The sequence below is a fragment of the Haliotis asinina genome, chromosome 10 (genome assembly GCF_037392515.1).
Source record: "Haliotis asinina isolate JCU_RB_2024 chromosome 10, JCU_Hal_asi_v2, whole genome shotgun sequence".
NCBI classification, from domain to species: domain Eukaryota; kingdom Metazoa; phylum Mollusca; class Gastropoda; order Lepetellida; family Haliotidae; genus Haliotis; species Haliotis asinina.
Genome location: NC_090289.1, coordinates 43239429 through 43246306, shown reverse-complemented (window position 1 = coordinate 43246306; position 6878 = coordinate 43239429).

Sequence of the window (6878 nt, the reverse complement as noted above, 5' to 3'; positions counted from 1 at the left end):
ACAGTACCACCAACATGTGAGAGTATGAGTAGAGGTGGCACATATAAACTTGTTTGCAAAATGTTTGAGGTTGAACACCCGTTGAGTCTAGCCAGAGATAGAAATGCCCATTTTAGATTGTTTCAAAAACGTATCAGATTCTAATGATGTAGTTTCAAATGTCCTCGGATGCTCGGTCACATGTGTGATTGTGGTTAGAGAATAAAGACAATTCTCAGATATAGTGTCACACCTTAGTGACTTAGTTAGCAAAGGAAAGGTAACAGGGACCAACAAACGATGAAATGTCATAATTTTGTATGTCAGACTAAACACACGGTTTCAGCAGCATGTAATAATATGACATTGTGTGTATGGTACTTATTTAAGGAATCTAATCAAGTTCGCTAGAACTGGAAAAGGAACCCACTCTGCACTAAAGGAACATTGAACTAGGTTTGTCCTACTAACCGAAGACTGTGACGATGCTTGTAAGGTAGAGTGGTTTGAGATGCTGAGAACGTTACACTGAAAACCCCTAACTGTGGAAACACTACAAGATCACGGACAGTGTCCAACTAGCGGCTGACAACAAATGTCTGGCACTGTCAACCTCACTCAGTATATGTCTATAAGTTAATCCCGTTTTCACACATCATGAGTAACCATGGGAGTGATTATACTTGTTAACATTTCCTGACGTAAATATCATCACGATGAGTAGCCTGCTAACTATAGACTTCATCTGTCTTATTTTCTTAATGATAGCTATTAAAGTTAAATGTTCCTTGAATCAGTCTACTGAGTTTCTGAGAATAGACCGTCGCAGAAACTCTGCTCTCAATACTTAAATGTTAAAGGCTAATGCATCATGTACATTACTGTGGCGAGATTATGAATTCTTTGACGTTACTCATATTACTTCAGTCACCATATACCACCACCGTTTGTATTCCTTTGCAAACGTATAAGACATTTGATTGCTCAGAATTCGAGGTGTGGTGCAATGAAATTTAACGTCGAATATTTCTCTCATGTGATCACGTGACTACGTGTGTATGTGTGGTTGTTTGTACTCCCCCAGACTTAAGCCGGTTTCGTAGTGCTAGCTCACACAGATACTGCACTGCAGTTAAGCATGAATACCCTTCTCAGACGCATTATACTGACCCTGGACCCGTTTCACAAAGCACTCATACATGTCCGACCTCGTAAAGCAGGTCGTAGACAACCTCTTACTTTTTACCCCGTTTCACAAAGACCTCGTACATTTACATGTCGTAAACAGTCCAAAATTTAGGACCCCGACTGACCTGTCGTAAATGCTTTAGGGGGTCGTAAAGGCTACTAGTCCAAAGATGGCGTCAACGACCATGGTACAGCAAGTGATTAAACACGCTAACTAATAGGGCCTGAGAAATTTTGAGATCATGATTCACAGCATTATTTGGTGTACAGTATAATTCCAAATGGGAAAATCGGATAATTACTATGATTATTTAATTTCAAAGTAACATGCTAACGATCACTGATATCAGTTTTTCATGTTACTACCATCGATAAATTTGAAATGCAGCCGTTGAACCTAGAACCGGTTGGGATGCTTTCGAAACTATACTCACACGAACGCCGAAGTACGCCTTCCGTCATATTGGATTGTGTTTAGAAAATCTCGTTTCGCGAAGGCCGGTATTGAGACGCCCATTACATCACGAATATTCCATAGTCAGCTGTGATAAATGTATCAATAAATTACCGATACACGTTAACATGATGTTACATCTGGTCTTTGCCACCAACACCAACGGTCTAGATAAAATAAAACGAAACATACTGGGGGTGAAACAAAGACTGCGCTAGTTTGAAACGTAAACAAACAAAAATTCCGATTTTACATTGTGTGGCACTTTATAATCGAATTCCGACATCCAACCGGCTCTCCATTTCTTTGAATGGCTCAATACCTGTATGCACAGAAAGAGTATCATAGCAGCAAAGAGGAAATTAAAAACGGATACAATGCAAAGATTTGATACTTCATAAGTAATTGTCAAAATTTCCGTGCAGCTTGACGTCATAACAGAAGCAAAATCACGCAGAACAACGGTAATTATCAGTGTTTCTGGTTTCTTCTCTTACTTACAATGAAAACGATGAAAACATATAAGAACACACAGATAGTCAGAGTCATTCTGATTACTTACATATCATATTATGCTCAAACGATCCCTGAATCGAAGGAAGAGTCCTCGCAAAATCCTGAGTATCCTTGTCAGCGAAGCAATTTTGCCATTTTGTAAGAAATCGGCCATCGGTTGTGATATCATACGTCAGCATTGTTGTACATATTATGCCATTTCTTTGAGGTGAAGGTCGGAAGGACAAGAGTGAACAAAAAAGTGTCCGATAACATTTTCAGTACTATGAAGTATATTTAGCGTATGGTCCAGATATCTTTTCATGGAACTTGTATCAATATCTACCTTTAGCCTTGTTCAATATCACATCAAACGTGGATGTACGGTATACGTTTTCATTCTTTGAAAGTTTTTGATTGAATAAAAGTTACGAAAGAAGCTGATACATTGAGCGCACGGACCATATTAAAACCATTACACAAGTGTTTGGAGATCAAACGTAGTAGGAGAATCCAATTATTACGATAAGATAACTTGTACCTTCAATTAAAAACATGACATTTGCATTGTTACAAAAACTGTGTTTCTATTTTGAAATACTTTGCGAATAACAAGACATGAAGGTGCCTGTTTGGTCTCGCTGTATGAGTTGCTGTGCAATGAAGTACATCTTAAACGATATGCGACATGGATTTAGGACCCCGTGGTACGACATGGATACGACGTCTTTGTGAAACGGTCGTAAAGGAGGTCGGAAGAGGGTCGTAAACAAGGGCGTATGGGCTACGACCTCCTCAATTTAGGAGGCTTTTGTGAAACGCAGCCCTGTGTCGACTAACAGAAAATTGTCGAATTCATAACAAAACTTTGCACCCAAACACAAATGTTCACATGCACAATATTTCCAAATGCTTTTCAGCAGCTTGGTGCATAGTCCTCTGGCAATTCATCTGCATATGATTTACGTAGGTTTTCAGAAATTAGTGGGAAAAGGCATGTTCGATGTAACCATATACACACACACACTGAGAGAGAGAGAGAGAGAGTTAGATAGAGAGAGAGAGCGAGAGAGAGAAGGGGGAAATAGTGAGTGTTTTAAGTGAGCCTCAACGTTTGATGGGTAGAATATATATAGAGTTATAACAAAACAACAACAACAAAAGATTTTTAAGTAATTCTTGATGTTGTTATTACAGGACTCCAAAGCATATCGTTACATCTGCTATCGTGATTTCAAGGATAGCGTAATAATGTGCGTAATAATGAATTGTTCAGATGAAGGAAATTTCAAGCCCTTTAGGATTCTGTGGTGGAGTTCTGTCTTCTATAAAAACATGGACGTACACTTACACTGTGTGAAAACCTACCAGATTTATGCAGCTGGCTAAAGCTCCGTGCACCTCATGTCATGCAGTATGATTGTGTGTTAAACCTCCCCGGATTTATGCCTTTTTATTGTATACCACAGACTTACGTGTGCTTTATGTTCAATATCGTAGTTGATTGGTTTCTGCTGGATATTTTATTTGTGCCAGTGTTGTATATTGACTAGAGTATATGTGTCGTTATATATGTTGATATTGAAAACAGGAGGTGTGTTTCACGCTTAATGATGGTGGTGGGGCAGCCTAGTGGTTTATGCATTCGCTCGTCATGCTGAAGACTAGGGTTCAATTTCCCACATGGATACAATGAATGAAAGCCATTTCTGGTGTCCATGCCCTGATATTTCTGGAATATTGCTAAAGGCGCTGTAAAACCATACTCATTCACTCATTACATGACATATATTTTTACCTCGGTCTTGTTAGAGCCTGAATATATTTTATTCAGGAGATCGTGCCGGTCCAGTCTTCAGCTTCAGATATTCATCGTAAAAGTAAACAAGCGCAACAGGATGGCCGGACTTGGTTGATATATGTTATATTATCCGAGTTCATGATGGCAATCACTGAATTGTCTTATCCGGAGTCCATTATGTAGAGACCGCTGTCATCTATATGTAGGTGGAATATTGCATCGTTAAACAAGCTACAAGATAAACTCCAAAGTTCTCGTGTAAGAGTTAGGAACGGTGGACAAGTTTCTTTGAAGAGAACCTGGAGTATCCGACATGTAATAAAGACCCTGAATCAAATAGACCCAATAGACTCACACAGAACATGTGTCACATCACGATTACCATAGTTTCTGAAAAAGAAATATCTTCGAACCTTTTATGAACGTCAATCAGAAACCTTTTTTCTTGTAAAATATTTTAAGTTCAGATCTTCAGAGTTTCGAGTCTGTGAATGATCATCATGATAAACTATGACAAATAAATTCATTTCTCGCTTCTTACCCCAAGAATTGGTGCTATTTACGTGCGTCTTATTAACGATTCCCCAGAACAGGACCAGTAGTAAGGACAGGGTATTTGCTTGTTTTGCTGTTTAACGCTTCATTCAGTAGACCAGACAAGTGATCACCAGTATGAACGTTGATGTATGTAATTGGGAGACGATGACATACGTGAACTAATAAACCTCATCTCATCTCAGTGTTAGTATTCTATGAAGTGCCGGTCCGACGGGGTATTACCTGAATCTTGATCTGGAACGATTATCATCAGATCCTGCCATGAGTTGAATAAGAAACATACATGAGTATTTCTGTAGTCATTGAAACGTGTGCCATCCACTTCAAAAGGATATCAAAAGATTCTCATCAGGGATAGGAAATTTGTTGAGAAAGGATGTTATTTGAGATGAGGATTGTATTTCACTTAATCTCGTTAAGGTGTGTTATTTAAAGATCACATCAAAAGCAAGGCATTGGGGCCTGTTCGTGGTAGTCATATAATGCTGAGTTTGTATATTCATGTTATTATCTGAACTTTTGTGATACCATTTGTTATGTGTAATTTTAGACGTGCACACGGGTACTGAAGACCATAAGCTTCGATAAACGTGGCGATGAAAAGCAAACTGTCGGTTAAGGCATTCAGTACTTAACGTTCTAATCTTTAAGACACCTTTTCCTTTCGGCTTGGATGTTTGGATTCGTCGAATCGTAAAATGAAAGCGGACGAAATAAAGTATAACTACTTGATAAACAACTACTATGCACGGTGATATACACATGTACTCTAAACTCAATAATACTTACGTAATAGACAGTCCCAGACGCACTCCCTCACTAACCTGTAATGCTTCTAGAGGCATTACTTGAATGCATAGTTTAAACGCTTACGAGCTATGTAAGAGATAACTAATAACGAACGTTTCTCTGACCATACTTGGTGCATGGTGAGAACTTTTATAGCTACAGTATGAATTATCCAAGAAGCTTCAAGTGACGTCAATAATACTCTCACTCTCAAGAGTTTCGACTTCACCAATATGACATCAATGCACACGTTCCACACCGTCATAGATCCTTTGTCAGTAAATAAAAGCGACAGAACACCTTTCTCTTTAATGATAACAAACCCGCTAAAGGAAGAGTGCATTGTTGAAGTTTATGTAGGCGTGTACAAAAATCTCTAAGGTAAGAATTAATAGTTTGAATGATTATTTCTAAACAATATAGAATATTCCTCTAACAGTCTGGCGTCCTAAGAGGTCATCCTATCTAGACTTGCTTCTTTAAAGTATATAATTACTGTCTTTGGGTTTAACTTTTATGAATCATTATCAAACAATGATAGTGATCATACCAACATCGTTCTTTTACTTTGATATCTGCCACATCGGATATATTCTTTAAAGATAAACACGAAACTAGAAGTGTATAGAATTGATGCCGGTCTGCCAATGGCAAAAGGAAATGAATAAATCCAACTTCGTTCTTTTATTTTGATACCTGATCACTACCGTCTCTAGCCAACGCCATGGAAACTCTGTTCTGTTTTAACTTTGAAGTAATACAGATGTCATTGAAAGAGAAATCTCTGCTCCAGTTCTCCTGAACGCAAAAATTTGTTTTTCAGGGAAATTGTTGGATTATTTTTTTCTTAAAAACAAACCCACTCTAGTGAAAACGGACAAGGAATACGACCATAGACGCCTAATGGGAAAAGCGAATTCCCTTCTCGAAAAAAACGATGAGAAGTGAGCTTTCTTTCGGATGCTCAGTGAGTTCTTGAGATAAGGCAAGTCGTCCTCTGTCAGACTGAAGTACGTATGCACGAAATGAAATGGTTTTTATTCACGGTCAAGGTACATTGCAATACACAGAATACATAGCGTATACTACATAATTGCTTCCTAAAGTTTAAATGGTTTCGTAATCTGAAAGTGTGTAACTTAGAATTAAATCTTTTCACTTTATAACCTGATCCGTGCAGCAGGTTGTCATCATAGTTTAACAAGTATCAACTAAGTTCACTTGATGAAAAACACAGTAAACGTAATAGCTTTATTGTCATTCAAAGTGTAAAGTGGCTACCTTTTTCTTTCTGCACCCAGCCATGTGTTTTGTCATTTGTCTATGAGTTATTACATGCTTCCTCCTGAATCACCGGATCACCCAGGGGATGAATTAGAATCTCGTTACGGAAGCTACATGGGTTTGTTTTCAAAAGGTGATGGTGCGTGAGACTAGTATTTTTATTTGAAATTGGCTGATACTAAGTTGAAATTGGAGCTTTTTATCTTGAGATTTAAAACCATTATCATCATATTTGAACAAATGCATCCTAACATGCAACACTGCAAATTGACATTTTAACTAGTAGCATGAAAATGCAAGACAAAATGTTGATGTCCCAAATTGAAGGCT